This window comes from Cryptomeria japonica, chromosome 2 (genome assembly GCF_030272615.1).
Source record: "Cryptomeria japonica chromosome 2, Sugi_1.0, whole genome shotgun sequence".
Taxonomy (NCBI): domain Eukaryota; kingdom Viridiplantae; phylum Streptophyta; class Pinopsida; order Cupressales; family Cupressaceae; genus Cryptomeria; species Cryptomeria japonica.
In genome coordinates, this window is record NC_081406.1 from 460267144 (window position 1) to 460286263 (window position 19120).

The window sequence follows — 19120 nt, forward strand, 5'->3', positions numbered from 1 at the left end:
AATGAATTTATGAAATTGCCAATAAAATATTTAGTTTTCCATAAATAACAAAATATTAGCCAATAAAATTAAATAATTTTCAAATGGTAGATAAAAATCGCTAATACACTATAAGGGGCAGAAGAGGCAATAAACAGAAGAGAGAGGATAGAGCCAAAGAGAAGGGTATTATTGGTGTGTTGGATTACATAAAGAAAACCAAGGGAGGAGGAGTCTCCCTTGGAAATCAATGAAAAGAACAACATGGAATGTCAGGGGTCTATTGGCCCCTGACAAAAAATGCTTGGTCAAGAGGGCTTTTCAAACAATTTTAGGAGACATCATCATGTTGCAAGAGACCAAGCTCAATGAAGAAAAAGATTTCTTTTTTGAATCTTTAAGTAGGATGTGGGATAGTGTCTTTCAAGAGGCAAAAGGCTCCATGGGTGGACTGACGACTCTATGGAATCCAGATAAAGTGATAGTAGAATTGATTAATAAGCAAGATAATTGGATGCACTGTAAAGCAAGAACATTGCAGGAAGATTTGGAATTCTCCCTAATCAATGTTTATGGACCGACAAAGACAGAGGAAAAGAAAAGGGTTTGGAAAGAAATTATAGATCAGATCAGAATGTTCGATCCAAAGAAAACAATTGTAGCAGGAGATTTTAATGCAATCCTCAACAATGATGAAAAAGGTGGAGGTTTAAGAATGAATACCCGAGTGATGGAAGATTTCAGAGATTTTGTAGAAAACAATAACCTTTTTGATGTTGTTCCTAAAACTGGAAATTTCACTTGGACCAATAGGAGGGAAAACTTTTGTAGAATTTCTGAGAGATTGGATAGAATATTTGTTGGTTCATTTTGGATAAGAGGTAGTTTTGATCTGGAATCAAAAATCCAGCCCATAACACTTTCGGACCATTACCTGGTTCAGTTAACTTGCACAATACCATTGATGAAGGTGAAAGGCAACTTCAAGTTCTTAAGCATGTGGTGGAGAGATTCAAACTTTGAAGAAAACATGGAAAAATGGTGGAAAGAATGTAAAGATATTAAAGGCACTCCTAGTTTTTGTTTTGTTCAAAAGTTAAAATATCTCAAAAACAAGATCAAAATATGGAACGTGGCTTCCTTCAAGAACATCTTTGCTGAAAAAATCAGAGTGGAAGAGGAACTAAATAGGATTAATAATTTGGTGATAGAGAAGGGGATGACAAATGAAAAATTCCATGAAGAGAATTCCCTTAAAGTGGAATTGGCAAAAATACTCCTGAGATAAGAAATGTATTGGAGGGATAGATCCAGGGAATTATGTCTTAACAACAAAGAAACAAAGAAGAAGAAAGAGTCGCTATCTTAACAACAACAAAAACAAAGAAGAAGAAGAAAGAGTTGTTTTCTGCAGATCGTTGTTTGTAGTTGCTTTGTTTTGTATGAGCTATGGATGGAAAAGCGTCAACCTCCCCTTCGCCCGCAAAATGCAGTGGAGATTCAAAGAAACAGAAATAGAAGGAGAAGAAGAATTTGCAAAAGAGAGCCCTACATAGGAGGCAGAATATCCACCATAGCCTGTAGATGTATCATGACAAGCATAAGCACGAGCATAGTCCCAAGCTCAAGAAAAGGTTCCTTTTATCGGCGTCCCACCTCGCCGAAATGCTGCAGCCCACACCTAATCTACGCAATGCAGCTTATTTAAGTGTAAGTCAATCTCTTACAATGCATCTCTATTTTTATCACGGCTGGAAAATCCAACAAGTGATGTGCAGGGAAATAATTGGTCGTGTTCCTGAGATGGTGTTTCACTCCTTGTGTGCAATGTTTTAGTTTGCCCTAGTTTGCCACCATATTTCTCCTCATATTTCTCCTCATATTTTTATTGTGTCATAAGCTTTTTTCTATTTGTATGGGTTCATGATTTATCATTCTTAAGTATTTTCAACTCAGATTTAGATGATGTTTTAGTGTATGCAAAAACCCCTTCTATTTTTCTTTTTTCCCTCTTTCAAGAGGATGTATAATTCTGGCTATATCCAATCTTATGTATTTGCAACTCAGATTTAGATGATGTTTTATTGTATGCGAAAACCCCTTCTATTTTTTTTTCCCCCTCTTTCAAGAGGATGTATAATTCTCGCTACATCCAATTTTCAATTCGCTTGGGTTTATCATCGGCGACCTAAACCCACAAGAATTGAACACTTTCCTTTTGGTGATTGCTCAACTTTTACACTATAGTTCCATTGATGGTTTTAATTTTTGCAATGGCTTAGCTTTTGTTATGGAATATAATTGAGGTCTTATTTATAAATTTGGAGTGGGTAGGGTTGTATAGTTCAAAGAAACATAAGGTAAATGGAAAAAACAAATCATCTAGTGGAATGCTTGCATGAGTGTACTCTCATACATCAAAATGGTGTCTTGTTTGGTGGTGATCTTAAAAAACTGATATCTTTTTTGGTTGTGATCTAGTATAGGAGTTTTCCTCCTAATTTTCTTTTTAGATGTCTATGAAGTTATCTGATTGTCCATGAACTTGAAGTTTGGAAGATATATAACATTTTTTCAGCTTTACATAGGGTAGAATAATCCCCTGCTCTAGGGGCATTTGTTGTTATATTCTTAAGTCTTAATAGCTTCAGCTGATATCATAGTTAATGAACACTTATTGTAAAGACATGTCAATAACAATGCAGTGTTTGTAGCCAAATGAAGAAATAAATCATATAAATGTAAACCAAATTCTTTGTTAATGGTGGACATTATTATAATTTCTTGGATTATATTTCATGCCTGTGTGCACTTCATGTCTTATGGTACTTATGTATACTTGCTTCATGCCTTAAGTGAATTCATGTGTATACTTCATGTGTACACTTCATGCTTTACATGTATTCGTGCCTTCTGTGTATATTCTATGTTTTGCATGGATGCTTCTTGCGTTATGTAATTCATTTGTATACTTTGTACTTTACACCTTATGTGTATTTGTGTGTATGACTCATGCCTTATGTATTCATCCATATGCTTCATACTTGATGTACTGGATTCATTCATTAAGTGTTTCTGTATACCTTTCTCATGTATGCTTCCGCCGCTATGTGTATTGCCACCCATGTGCTCATCCATGGATGTGCTTTGTATCTTATGCAATTGTTTCATATACTTTCAGCATGAATTCTTTTTGTTTTGAATGAATGCCCCTTATCTTACATGTTTCAACGTGATTGAATATGCTTAATTATTCCATGAGTATGCTTTATGAGTAATTATAAATGGGGTGATTGCTTTAAATCACCTAGGCCCTTCTTTTTGCAAACATGGGTTTCATACTCCTAATAACATGGGAAGGACAACATAGGGATTACTGAAACATGACGATACTATGAAAATCTATAGGATGGAAGAATGTGTAAGAGTAATATAGGAAGGAAGAATGTGTAAGAGTACACTTGCTCAAACCATGAGGTGATAATATAGGAACTTGATGAGTACAGAGATTTTGCCCATAAATTGTCATAAGAGGAGAAAGGAAACATGTTGATAATGCAGTCAGACAAAGATAATATTAGCCATGTTCAATTTATTCATGATATGTTTAATACCAATCTACCACCTAAGTTTACCAATACGTCAATATCCAATCATAACAATCTATATGGTTATAGACTGTACAACACGAAGGAGTGATACCAGACTTAATTAATTGAGATCTTATTCATTACCCACCTCTATTTGGTAGCTATGATGTTAGTGACATTCACACTGCCCACTGAAATTTCTCATTGACTAAATATTTTCCAATATTAATACATACTCTTTATGGATGTTAAGATTAAGTCAAGTTATTATTATTAACTTTTCATGTTGTCATCTAGATCAAACATCTTGTGCATTCTCTAATTAATACAACCTCTACATTTTGGAAAATTTATCCCTCTAATTAGGGATTGATACATATTCATCGAACAAATTATAAATAATAAATTTAGACATATCTCATATGTGTATTTCTCTCACGAATAGTATGTAATGATAGAGTAAAATCATCATTTGTGGTTTCCTTACAATAACTCCTGCAATCAGAAGTGATACTCAAAAAATAGTATTTATCATTTCACAAACTGCTTATCACAAATTGTTATGTTCAAAATTTGTACCAAGCGTGATTGAACATAATCATCTTCCACGATATCAAACCCCTTTACAAATGTTATAGCAATTTATCATCTCTTGAGCAATGGTGTTAGGCTACGACTACCATACAAAACAACAGTATTCAGTGAACAAATTTCTAAGTGCCCCATTCTATAAGGCATAGGTAGCATGATAATCTCACAATTAAGGTCTTTTTTGAAATCATCATATTGCCAACCTAACCAGTTTTTGCAAACACAATTGGATGGCCTTGATCCTTTCCTCTAGAAGAGAGCGGGCTTGTCTTAAGTTAAATCATGCCAATTTCCCACTATTGGTTATAACTCACACTCAAGGTAAAAGCATATATGCCTTAATTCAAACCTACAACATGTAGTAATATTAGAGTAGAGTCATATTGAGCACTACCATTATGATCACCCTAATTTGAAATTGTTTGAGGACAAGCAATCTGGGGAAGGGAAGACTATCATGTCCCCACATTTATAGTAGAAATAATTAATATAGTTTTTGCCATATAAAATTATATTATATCAAATTAACATCAAAATAATATTATATATTATCAATTTACATTTTATATTGAATGATGTTATTATATTAACAATAAATAATATTATATTATCAATTTACATTTTTTATTGAATGATTTTATTATATTAACAATAGACATTATATTATAATGGTGCTTTGTATTAAAACTTATATTATTTTTGTTAACCAATTAACCCCTATATTTACCAAGGCCCGATAACCATTCTTTAAAGGGTGGTTTGAATAGTTCCAAATCGGGTTTTATATGAAGCGATGCTCTTCTTGAAAAGAGTCGTCAGAAATAGAGGGACATCAATTCTTCAAAAAGGGGGGTGCTGCCTATTAGGAGACCATCGTGGCTCTTCACCACATGGGGAGGTAGGATAAATACCCCCCTATACAAATGGGAATAGGGAGATTACAGGAGGGGAACAAGAAAGTCAGATCTGCCAGCAAGGATAGAGAAATGTACAGAACCTGCCAGCAAGGATAATAAAAGAGAAGAGGGCCTGTAATGGAATATAATAGCTGATATTATATATATAAAATTTTATATGGTCTTAATTAAATTAATGGAATTAATATGATATAAAGTTCAGAAGCAAATAATGCATAATTATTAAGATACCATTAAAATGATTATACATGAGAACACTATTAGACATAAGACACACACATATATATCTGTTAATGAATTCAGAAGGAATAAGGCAATCAAATTCAGTTTGTATAAGTTGCTATAATACTGTACCATGCTAATAACATAAAATACAACAATAACAATTATTTAATAATTCTGATTTAAAGTAATACTAACAAAAATAACTGTTAACAATCTGATATAAGACACTAAGGCAATATAATATGATGAAGTATAATAACTATGTCAAGTACCAATTGATTATCATAATTAGTTCAACTGAATGATAAATATGACTTCATTGGAATATTACAAAAGGTTCTTTGTAAATGAGTGACTCTCTTAAGTATGCCACTCCATAGTGGATGCCTAACACGTGCCACATGGAGCCAAGAGGGGTGAAGCATCTGCTCTTGGGCTTAAGAGAGAAGGCGGTTGTGATGAGGGGGAATGGTGATAGAACACCTCACTGGGTACGCCACTCCATGATGGATGCCTAACACCTGCCATATGGAGCTAAGGGGGATATGGTATTCTGCCCTTGGGCCTAGGAGGGATGGTTTCTAGGACACCCTATCCAACTAATGGACTAAAGGAATTTATTAGTAACTAACTTACAAACTAACTTTATATAATAATCTAATCTCAATTAGGAAATATAATAATATGATTATATCCTGAGTTACTGGGTTCGGCCCCCTAGACCCTTGATACTAGTCCGGTACAGTCCTGGTTCGGGGTTCGAGTCTGGTTCGCCTATGGTTCGAACAAGGTTTGTGGTTCACAGGCCTGGTTCAAACTAGGGCGAACCCAAGATGACTCAGGGTCAAACCCAAGAGGACCCAAGACGAACCCAGGGGTCTAACAGTCCAAAAATGGATTTTTTTATTGCAATTTTTTTTTTTTTGAATTCCACCACATTAAAAATTTAAATGACCCCTATGTCTCAAGCCACACACCTATGCATCTTACAACCAAGTTAGAAGCACAAGTCTTTATGAAAGAACAAGTCAGAAATCACAATTCCCGTATGGGAGAATGCACCTTGATCAGAATTTTGACTTCTTTGGCCTTGTTCCTGACATCTTAAAAAAGCAGAAAATTGATGCACGCCATGGAGTTCCATGTGGGTTTGAAGGTTGTAATCTAGTGTTGGCAATGGGGGCACATCCCCTCGACCCCACCCTCTATAGCGACAGGGAGCGTGCCCTGGGCACTATCCCGGGACCCATGTATATACATATATATATATATATGTATATACATATATATATATACATATATATACATATGTATATATATATATATATATATGTATATATATATATATATATATACATATATGTATATACATATGTATATACATATATGTATATATATATATATATATATACATATATATATATACATATATATATATATATACATATGTATATATATGTATATATATATATATACATATGTATACATATGTATATATATATATGTATGTATATATATATATACATATGTATACATATGTATATATATATATATATATATATACATATATGTATATACATATATATATATATATATATATATATAATTTACATGTTTTTGTACTAACGAACCCAAACCCCTTTTCAAAATTTTGCCATACCGGTGTACCGGGTTCTTCGAACCCGAACCAGTGCCTGAACCCGAACTGGTAACTTAGATTATAGCCCACAATTATAATTCTAACAGTCATTAATATAGCAAATTTGATATCATTTAATATAGTTCATGTTTCAGTTTAAGTGTTATTTCATATATGTTCTCTAATTTTGTTGCAGGAAAACAGTATACAAAGGTACACCTATAAAACCCAATTACCTATTTATAGATTTGGCCAAATTTAGGTTAAATTAAAGTGTAACTAATTAGGGGACATTACAGTGGTATCAGAGCATGATTCTGCCAGCCTGTTGGACAAAATAACTACTCAGTTAGGACTAATTCTTCCAGTCTCTTCTCAAATAAATAAAAAATTGAATTGGTTAGGCCAACATTGCATTCTTATGAGTGTGCCTTTAACTGCTTCGTGTCTTACGTGTTTCTTATGTGTTTTGAGCATGCCTACTCCATGGGTGTTTTATATGTACACTTTCCTCATGTATACCTTGTGCTTGCACCATGTCTATCATGTGTCTAGCATATGTGTTTCATATCTTATGTGTATTTGTGTTACTTCATGAATGAGATGTTTTCAAATGTCTATTCCATGAATACCTCTCTCTTGTATGCTTCATGATCGATGCGTCTTCAGCATGTCCACTCCACGAGTACCTTTCTCATATATTCTTGTACCTTTTGTATATTTATGTATTACTTCATGGTTTACATGTATGATTCATGTCTTGCATGTATTCATATGTATGGTTCATGCTTTACATAGCTGCTTCATGCCTTGTGTGCATTACTTCATGCCTTGCATTTAGTCATGTATGTTGCTACTTGGCTTACATGTATCCATTATTTCATGCCTGTGTGCACTTCATGTCTTATGGTACTTATGTATACTTGCTTCATGCCTTAAGTGAATTCACGTGTATACTTCATGCATACACTTCATGCTTTACATGTATTCGTGCCTTATGTGTATATTCTATGTTTTGCATGGATGCTTCTTGCCTTATGTAATTCATTTGTATACTTTTTACTTTACACCTTACGTGTATTCGCGTGTATGACTCATGCCTTATGCATTCATCTGTATGATTCATACTTGATGTATTGGATTCATTAATTAAGTGTTTCTGTATACCTTTCTCATGTATTTCCGCCTCTATGTGTATTACCTCCCATGTGTTCATCCATGGATGTGCTTTGTATCTTATGCAATTGTTTCATGTAATTTCAGCATGAATTCTTTTTGTTTTGAACGAATGCCCCTTATCTTACATGTTTCAACGTGATTGAATATGCTTAGTTATTCCATGAGTATGCTTTATGAGTACTTATAAATGGGGTGATTGTTTTAAATCACCTGGGCCTTTCTTTTTGCAAACATGGGTTTCATACTCCTAATAACATGGGAAGGAAAACATAGGGATTACTGAAACATGACGATACTATGAAAATCTATAGGATGGAAGAATGTGTAAGAGTAATATAGGAAGGAAGAATGTGTAAGAGTACAATTGCTCAAACCATGACGTGATAATATAAGAACTTGATGAGTATAGAGATTTTGCGCATAAATCATCATAAGAGGAGAAAGGAAACATGTTGAGAATGCAGTCAGACAAAGATAATATTAGCCATGTTCAATTTATTCGTGATATATTTAATACCAATCTACCACCTAAGTTTATCAATACGTCAACATCCAATCATAACAATCTATATGGTTATAGACTGTATGACACGAAGGAGTGATACCAAACTTAATTAATTGAGATCTTATTCATTACCCACCTCTATTTGGTAACTATGATGTCAGTGACATTCACGCTGCCCACTGAAATTTCTCATTGACTAAACATTTTCCAATATTAATACATACTCTTTATGGATGTTAAGATTAAGCCAAGTTATTATTATTAACTTCTCATGTTGTCATCTAGATCAAACATCTTGCACATTCTCTAATTAATACAACCTCTACATTTTGGGAAATTTATCCCTCTAATTGGGGATTCAAACATATTCATCCAACAAATTATAAATCAATAAATTTAGACATATCTCATATATGTATTCCTCTCATGAACAGTATGTAATGATAGAGTAAAATCATAATTTGTGGTTTCCTTACAATAACTCGTGGAATCAAAAGTGATACTCAAAAAAGGTATTTATCATTTCACAAACTGCTTATCAAAAATTGTTATGTTCAAAATTTGTACCAAGCGTTACTGAACATAAATCATCTGCCATGATATCAAACCCCTTTACAAATGTTATGGCATTTTATCATCTCTCAAGCCATGGTGTTAGGCTACAACTACCATACAAAACAACAATATTCAGTGAACAAATTTCTAAGGGCCCCATTCTATAAGGCATAGTCAGCATGATAATCTCACAATTAAGGTGTTAGGCTACAACTACCATACTAAAGCTCTATAATTTGTTTATGTAAGTTTTAAACTGAGTCTATTTTCTTCTTTGTTTTAGTATGCTAGTGTTCTTCAGCATTTTACTTGGCAGAGGTGAATATTTATGCTGATTTAAATAATAAATCATTTTTCTTCGCTTCTCATTGATCTGTGCTTTTTGAGTCATGGATACTTGAGACTTTTGTTTATTATAATACATCCGTCATTCTATGCTTTTTTATGTAGATCATTGTGGATTTCTCATTGATCTTGTAAAAGCCTCTAAATTATTTTGATTTCTTTTCTTAGGTGCATAAAACTGCTGGTCCTTTGAATCGGACAGAGAGCATGAACGTGCAGGTAACCGATAGAGTTCTCAGCTGCTCTTTCCAAGAAATTTTTACTCGTTATGTTGTCAAATATGTAGGCATCTTTCATGATTAAATTTGTATGTTGAAGTTGCTTATACTGGCAGTCACATACATCCACTCCACCTCATTCTACAAGAAATAGGACAAATTCTGTCAATTTAGAGGATTCTGAAACAGATAACATAGACACAGAGGATGCAGATCTGATGGTAGGATTTTCTCCAATCTCCATTATTTCTGGTTTTTGTGAAGATATAACTTCTCTTGCCCAATACTTTGTTGCATAATATTATAAGTTTGGGTATCAATGGTTGCAGAGACAAACATATCGGCCAGCTACTATTAAAGTTGAGAATAACCCTAGCTAGGATGAGCAGTCCAGTCCAATGCAAGAGAAGAGGACAAGAGATACTATATCTTTGCCACAGCGAGAAGGACTTCGGCCTCGAAAGTCAACCATCCGACATTCTTCTCAAGATTCTGAAGACCAGGAATGCACAGAGGAGGAAGATGATAGAAATAAAGGGGAGGCTGGGATGAAGGAGAGGAAGATGAAGTTGATGAAGTTGAGGAAGAGGGTGAGGAGGGTAAAGAACAAGAAGGAAGGAGACGGTATGCTCTCCAAAAATGCACTGAGGCAAGGAGGTTTTCTCTTGAAAAACAAGAAAAGCAATGACTGTAGTCTCCACCATGAAAAGTACTGCATAAAGGAATGGGAATAAAAAATGCACGTGATGCGAGATGAGGTGGCTCAAGGGCAGAAAAACATCGTTGTGCACAAAGAGTTGATGATTCAGATGATTCTCTTCTTGTGGATGAGATGGATCAGGGTCCTGTTGGTTCATCATCATGGATGCATGTGGGAAATACAAACTTTGGTCAGCAATGGGTTTGTGGCGGACTTGACATACATAACGCAACTGCATGGGGTTTGAAAGTTGCAGCATCTGGATGGGGACACCAAGGTGATACGTTTGGTTATGGAGGTGTAGGTGCACAACCTAGTGAGCCTAGTTCAAAAGGTGGAGCTGACATTCAACCCTTGCAGGTTGATGAAACAGTGAGTTTTGATGATATTGGAGGGCTTTCTGACCACATTGATGCATTGAAAGAAATGTTTTTTTTCCCTCTTCTCTATCCTGATTTCTTTGCAAATTATCACATCTCTCCTCCAAGGGGAGTCTTATTGTGTGGTCCTCCGGGAACTAGAAAACCGTTGATTGCAAGGGCTTTAGCATGTGCAGCTTCCAAGGCAGGACAGAAAGTAAACTTTTACATGCGAAAGGGAGCTAATGTGCTCAGCAAGTGGGTTGGGGAAGCTGAGCGACAGCTGAAATTACTTTTTGAAGAAGCACAAAGGAACCAACCATCCATAATATTTTTTGATGAAATAGATGGTCTTGCCCCAGTGAGGTCTGGTAAACAAGAACAAATTCACAATTCTATTGTATCTATGCTTCTTGCTCTAATGGATGGTCTAGACTCTAGAGGTCAAGTAGTGCTTATTGGAGCGACAAACAGGATTGATGCTATTGATGGAGCTCTTCGCCGACCTGGTCAGTTTGATCATGAATTTGTATTTTCCTTACCCGATTGTAAAGCACGAGCTGAGATATTAAAGATCCACACAAGAAAGTGGAAGAATCCTTTATCAGAGGAATTAAGAATGGAATTAGTAGCAGCTTGTATGGGGTGGTGCTGATTTAAAAGCTTTGTGCACATAAGCTGCAATTAATGCTTTCCGTGAGGAATATCCTCAAATATAAACTAGTGATGATAAGTTTGTCATAGATTTGGATTTTGTGAAAGTAGAGAAGCATGATTTCTTGGAAGCTATGTCTACTATTACTCCTGCTGCCCATAGAGGTGCAACAGTACAGTCAAGGCCATTGTCCCCAGTAATAGCTCCATGCTTACAAGGACAACTAAAAATAATCAGTGATTATATTTCTGACATCTTCTACTTAGTGGCCAAGGGTGATAAAAAAGATTCGCTGAATGAGAGTTCGCGCCATCTTGCCAAGTTACTTGGATTTCCCTATGGTTCTTCCATTCCATTTGTTTACAGACCAAGACTTCTACTTTGTGGGAAGGAGGGTGCTGGCTTGGTACGATTAGAAATTGCTTTCATAGATGTTTATGCATCTATAACATTAGTCTATTTTTTAAAACTTTTGAATTGGTTGGCTTCTAATCTAGCTACATTTCTGAATGATGCTATATTTCTACTTTTCTTGGCAGGATCACATTGGCCCTGCAGTTTTACACGAATTAGAGAGGTTCCCTGTGCATTGTCTTGGGCTTCCATCACTTTTGTCCGACCCAAGTGCACGGACCCCTGAGGAAGCACTAGTACACATTGTGGGAGAAGCAAGGAGGACTACTCCTTCTATCTTGTATCTGCCTCAACTTCAACTTTGGTGGGAGACGGTGTGTATATCATTACATTAGTACACTTATACTTTTAAAGCTCTATGCCTTTGGGATTTCCTGTGATATATTTGAAATCACTTTGTTTTTATTGCTAGAGCTTCCTAAAATGACTATATATCTGATTTTGTTTGTTTCACTGAGCTTCATAGGCCCATGATAAGCTAAGAGCTGTTCTACTATCTATACTGGAAGAACTAGGTACCTCGTTAGCTTCTGACTCTGTATAAACTGAATTTGTCATTGAATTGAGTGTACATGAATTCGATGGTATCTGGTACACCTTGAATGCATTGCAAATTTTATTTTGGTTTAGTATAATAGAAGGTAAAATCCTGAACGGATTACATTCTTTTGCTTTATGTGCAGTTACCAAGTAGAAAAACCAAGTTCAGATGACAGGTGTAGATTCATCTCGCAACTAGTTGATGCTGTTCTTACTATCCCTGATCAACAAGTAGTAATTACTCCTAAAAAGAATGTTTCTAATCCTGAACTTCCAAAGGTACCAAAAGCAGCAAGAGGACCAAGTGAAACTGAGCTACGTGCCAAGGTAGAAGCAGAGGAGCATTGTATTCGACGACTCCGAATGTGTCTTCGGGATGTCTGCAGCAGGTTTTGTAGTGATGCATCAATCATTATTTGATTCATTTGTTGAGGATGTGTTTACCAAGTGAAAATTAATTTTGAGTGCTTATATGTATCCACATACAATGTGCAGACTTCTGTATGAAAAACGGTTCAGTGTCTTCCATTACCCTGTCATGGATGAAGACGCTCCTGACTATTATGCAATAGTTCAAAATCCAATGGATATTAATACTTTACTGCAACGAGTAGATAATCGACGTTACTTGACACGCTCACCATTCCTGCAAGATGTGGAACTAATTCCAGCCAATGCAAAAGTAAGCATGATTGGACATGCCTATGATCCTATCAGCTTTATGGGGTTGAACAAAAATTTGTTTTCCATTCATTCCTGATAATAACTATCATTAGTTTTGCATAACAGGCATATAATGGTGATGACTACAATGGAGCTCGAATTGTCAGCAGAGCATATGCACTAAGGGATGTGGTATGGTTAAATATGCTAATAATAGAGACATACAGTAATTGAAGTTCAAATGTTTTATGTCAAGTAGTAAGCATTTATTGTTCACTTTGCTAATCCTTGTCTTACGCATAATCAGATTCTTGGCATGCTTTCCCAAATGGATCCTGCACTAGTTGCCTTTTGTGATAAAATTGCTGCTCAGGGTGGGCCAACTCGTTTGTCAGAGGATTCAACTACAAATTTTCCTTCGAATCCTGTTGCTCAACCAGTTCATATTACAAGAGCAAGTGAATGCTTACGCAACGTTCAGCCTGATATGAATGTATCTCAAAGTTACGAGGTCTTGAAGCGCTCAAAGCAGAATAGTGATCCTGATCAAGGTGGAATTATGCTTTGCACCATGCCACTTGTAATCCTTTTTTATTTTTGATATTTAGAATTAGAAGCGCAATTGTATTGAAATTCTCAGAATGTGTTTTTTCTACAGGTAAAGTTGTGGCTGGGGACTCTGATCCATTTGCTGAGGACAGATCACAACCCATGGAGATTGATAATCCTTTAAAGAAGAAACTTGAAAGACTTTATGCTCTAATTTGTCGAAGGGTGATATCCTTAGCAGATGCGAACAAACCTACAATTTTTAAAGAGAGTTTTGTAACGGAATGTCCTATGAACTGCTATGTTACCAGAAACGCGACGGGAGAACTTCGTTTCGCGTTTTCCCCGTCGCGAACGGCGGTTTCCAAACTGCTGTCTCACAGTCAGAGAAATTTAAAGGAGTGAATTTTGCAGTGAAGACCTTAATCCTGCTACAGGGGAAATAAGAGAAGATATCATTAATACTGTGACATATGCACAGGAAATCTTGGTAATACATAGGTTTCAGTGTGAATATGCTCACTTTGTAAACAGATTTCTTCATGATATTGTTCTCTTTCAGGTTGAATAAATTGATTTTTTGTTATTGTCTCCATGGATGAGTGTGCATTGCTTTCAAATTGATATGTCAAGGACATTGATATTGGTCTTCTTAGTCTTTCTGAGTTGCATTTTCCATTTACTGTCTTCATTCAAGGAATGGATTAATCTGGTCTAAATGGAATATGGAGTAATGTATGTTCATCTTTGGATTTCTCGGAAGAATTGCAGAAAGTGTCTATTGGTGGGAGTGTTTCTATAATGTAATAATACAAAGGCGCCCCTTGGATGTGAATTTGTAGTGTCATGATGAGTCTCTGCATGGTTTGGTATTTGACTTTGTTGCCCGGATGAAGCACTGATCTGAGTAGTTATTTGTTCAAAGGTCTAAGCATTCATTGGAATTCAAAGATGAATCATTTGAACACTTTATTTTCAGTTATGTTCTTTGCTTTGTTAGCTTAGGATTCTTCATGTTCTTTGATTTAAGAAGTGATATAGTCAAGAACACTGTCAGTTTGAGAAAATCTTGCATATTATTTTATATCTGCTTGTTGTTGCTGAATATTATATCATTTTCGATAAGGGATAGCTTTAGGTCTAGCAGAGCCTAAAGAGCAAAAGGTGTCAACCTTTGGGTTGAGTTTTGTTCGTTGGCCAAACTAATATTTAAAATCAAGAATAAGTAATCGCAAAGCTTTAGGTTTTAATGGGTACAATTTTGGAAAAAAACGTCAGCACACACGACTTGTGACTACACAAGACTAATGGTTGTGTAAGCAACTAGGCATTCTACTACTATTGGAATTAGTATGACCAGAAATGTTCCAAACAAATTACAATGTAATATTAAAAGAATTTTATTAAGATGAGAATAATAATATTAAAAATCACAGCTGTGAAAAATTTAAGATCTTTTTGAAATGCTGCATGTTTGATGTTTGCGGTTTGTGATTTGAACTGCTCGATTAAAAAATCTCTGTTTAATGCCTTTAGTACATCTTTAATTAGTGAACATTGACCAGCCAAATAAAATAGATTGGTTCAATGGTGGATAAATGAATCACACCATTTAGATATACTTCATCAACCTAATATGGTCCTAACCACCTTGTTTGCATCTTGATCTTATGATCCTTATATTGTGAGTCATAAAGGAGAGTCCATTCACCCTTTTGCAACATTTTTGTCTTGATAAAGAGGTCTTTCCACTTAATTTAATATTTTCTCACTATCTCAATATGATGGAAGGTTTCTCTTAAGATAAAATCAAGAGCATTAAGTTGCATCATTCTCTTTTTTTGGGCTGCTAATAAGTCCATAATGAATTAAAGTTTTTACCTTAATATATTGTGTTCAAACTCAATTGGAAGGAAATATTTTATCTCATAAACTATTTCATATGGTGTAAACAAGTTGTAGTCTTAGTAACAATCTATCAAAGAAATTGGCCTATGCCATATTTAAGTACCTTAGTAACAAACTATCAAAGCCTCTTTGATATAAAATATCACCAAGGATAGTGAAGTATGGTGTACATTGGAGGAAAGTTTTGTGTTATTTATGTGAAAGGTTAGGTGGTGAAGTTTGACCGTGGTGGTAAGCGTAAATATCATGATACTGGGGTAAATAAGGACCAATAAGTTGTCATATAAGTTCAAAATTAGGGACATTGTGTGGGTATTAATAATTTCTCAACAAGAACTTAGAATGTCAACTATTCTATGGCATATCCAAGACACATTCAATTATGGCTATAGTATCATCAACTAGATTGTTTTTCCAACTAGATCTGCAAGAAATTATTCTTGAAACTATTTGCCATGTATTTGTAGGTGATCAATTCACCATATTTTGTTTGATATTCATCATTAACCTTTTTTACTATTAGTTTAGAATAACCATGAACAAGGATGTGTTGGATATTCCATTGAATTGTTATATTAAGACCAACAAGAAAAGCTTCATATTCAACAACATGGTTTGCACATGGAAAGCTAAATCTAAATGCTTTCAACATGGAATTTCCTTGAGTATAAACAAGATTCAAACACTTGCTCCATGACTAGTACAAGAACAATCGAGACACAACTTCTATATAGAGGGCTCTTCAATAGTAAAGATAGATTCATCAAGATTATCTATAACGAATGGATGATTATCTATAAGATGTGCCTTAAATAATTGATCCATAGAAACCTATGCTTTAATTTCCTTTTTATCTTAAAACTTACTGTCAAATTCACCTAACAACGTTACCCTCTTAGCCATATTAATTGTAAGAGAATTTTTGAATAAGAGGCATTTGAATGGATCCAATTAATAAATGAGATTTGGTTGGTGACTAAGCATGTAATGTCACAATTTTTGTGTACAAAAAAGACTACTAAACATTACCGTTCCATAGAAATATAGGAAAGCTCATTTTTCATGAGGGTTTGATTGATAATAGATTGTTTTCTCACAATCTTGTTTATCATTTTGTGCTAAGAGTGCGCCCAAGGAGACTAATATAGTTGATATGTAGAAGTATGTGATTATTTTAATAGGAGACATAAGAACCATTGGTGATGCAATATAGTCTTTGATATGATCAAAATATTCTCAGTAGGATTCATTCCATTGAAACCCACCATTTTTCTTGAGAAGGTGGGGAAATGGTTGACATTTGTAAAAAGTTGTGCTATTAATCTTCATATGGCTAGTAGCTTTCCTTGAAGTCAATTATATTATTTTAAAATTTTAAAGGGGTGGCATATCCATGATAGTTGCAAACTTAGAAATATAAAAATCTATATATCATTGAGATATAATAAAGATCAAGAGTTTTTTGATGTTATACCAAAAATACATTTCTTGGAATTAAGGCATATATATATATATATATATATATATATAGGGATTCAAATATAAATTCAAGGAGATGAGTGGTATTCTCTTATTTTCTATTTTCCCATTTTAAATATCATCTAAATAAACTTCCACAGTTTCTATGGACCATGTCATGAAATGTAACTATCATTGCCCTCTGATAAGTAGCTCCGACATTTATCCATCTACAGGTGTCACTTGATAGAAAAAGATACCTCAAGGGAATTATGAAAGAAATTTTGTGTTGGTCTATAATAACAATTCAAATATGATTACAACTCAAAAAACTATCCACAAGTGATAGCATTTTATAACTAGCTACAAGATCAATAATTATGCCAATGTTGGAAGGATGAAAATCATCTTTTGGGCAAGATGCAATAACATATTTGAAGGCTATACATATGCATATTCCTTTTATCTTTTTTGACATGAATTATAATGGATATCCATTCAAGATAGTCAATTGGGAGTATGAAGTTAACATTTAAAAGTTTTTGTAGTTCTTCTTTGACTAGTAGGGAAATTTTAGGATGCATCTAATGTAGTTTTCCTTAATTGAAACTTAGCATTAAAAAAACCATGCATGGAGGTTAACCAAAATAGAAGGGTCCAATCCAAAAATGTTAGCATAGGACCAATAAAAATATATGAAATGTGCTTTGCAAAATTGATGACACTCTGTGTTCTTTTGGAGGATTTTAAAATGTAAATATATAGATTATTTTTTATCCCCAAATTTTAATGAATACTAAGAGGTGGCGGGGGGCGGGGGGGTGAAATACTATGCCCAAACTTTTAACAAAACTCTTAAGCAATTTTACTATAGTAGTTTAAACAATAAACAGATTAAAACACAAACAAGCGAAATAGCAAATAGAGAATTCACCCACATAAGCACAATCACCATAACACAAGATATTCTGATGTGGAAACCCAAATGGGAAAAACCATAGTGAGTAAAACTCACAAGTCAACTATCTGCAGAATACTAACCAGACTGGTTAAGGTCAGATCGATTAAGGTTAGACCAATTAAGGCCTTACAATTTTCTTCATCAGAACAGATCTTGTTAGGAATTCAGATCTCTGTTAGGAGATAAGTCCTGTTAAAGACTACCTTGTTAAAGGATTTCAGATTCACAATTGTGAACCACCTTGTTAGAGGATTTACAAAAGGCTTGACTGGGCCTACCCGGTTAAGGATTTCATACTTGTCAAAGAGATTAGTAATCAACAAGTGAATGATCTAGACAATAGCATACAATGCTTGATTAGATCCTTGACAACTCTTTGTTAATGCATTGCAACATTACTTCAGTCTTCTATCCTTTTCATGTTCAATCTCTATTACATGATGCTTCTATAACAACTCCACTTCTTCAACATACATACACACATACATTCATTCCTATAAAAACCCTAGACATGATGTCCTTAAATAGGATGCTGATTTCATGTCGGTCCAATGAGATTGGATTACAATTTCCTAGGTTCAAAGCATCTAGACACATTTGGCAACACGACATAGAAGCACCGCCAAAGTGTCGGTGGATGATAACTCATCACACTCTACCATTTTACTTCTTAATCACAATATACCAATAAACAAAGACTAGTAAAATGGAACATAGTGTTCCGATAAAAAATATTGACTACCACTAGGGGTCCTTGTTCCGCTTGAGGTCTTCAGTCATGCTTTGACTAGAAAGCATTTTTTGCAAAACATCGATAGTCTTCTACAAACAAAGACTATTAATTAAATGTTATATAATACCGGTGTGAACAATACAACACATATTACCGATGGAGATTAACTCATACATAAAATAGGTGTGTGTCCATCAATGACAATCACAACTAAACATCATCAAAATACCAACAAATTTATGTCATTTTTATTTTCAATCAAGATTGCTAAGTGATATTTTCATTGTGGAAGTGCTAGGGGAAGATTGGATTCCTCATGTAATAAGGCCTCTAAGAATTTTTCATTACTAAACAAATCTTTATTTTCATCTTTTCTATGTTTGATAGCACATTACAGAGGGTTTCTATAGGGGATTTTTTTTTTAAAAGTATGACTA

The 19120-nt window shown here is 34.5% G+C and overlaps 1 pseudogene; it reads left to right on the forward strand.

The window, feature by feature from the left end:
• Positions 1-421: 421 nt before the first annotated feature.
• The window catches only part of LOC131058197 (ATPase family AAA domain-containing protein At1g05910-like), a 49242-nt pseudogene continuing 30543 nt past the window's right edge, over positions 422-19120 (forward strand).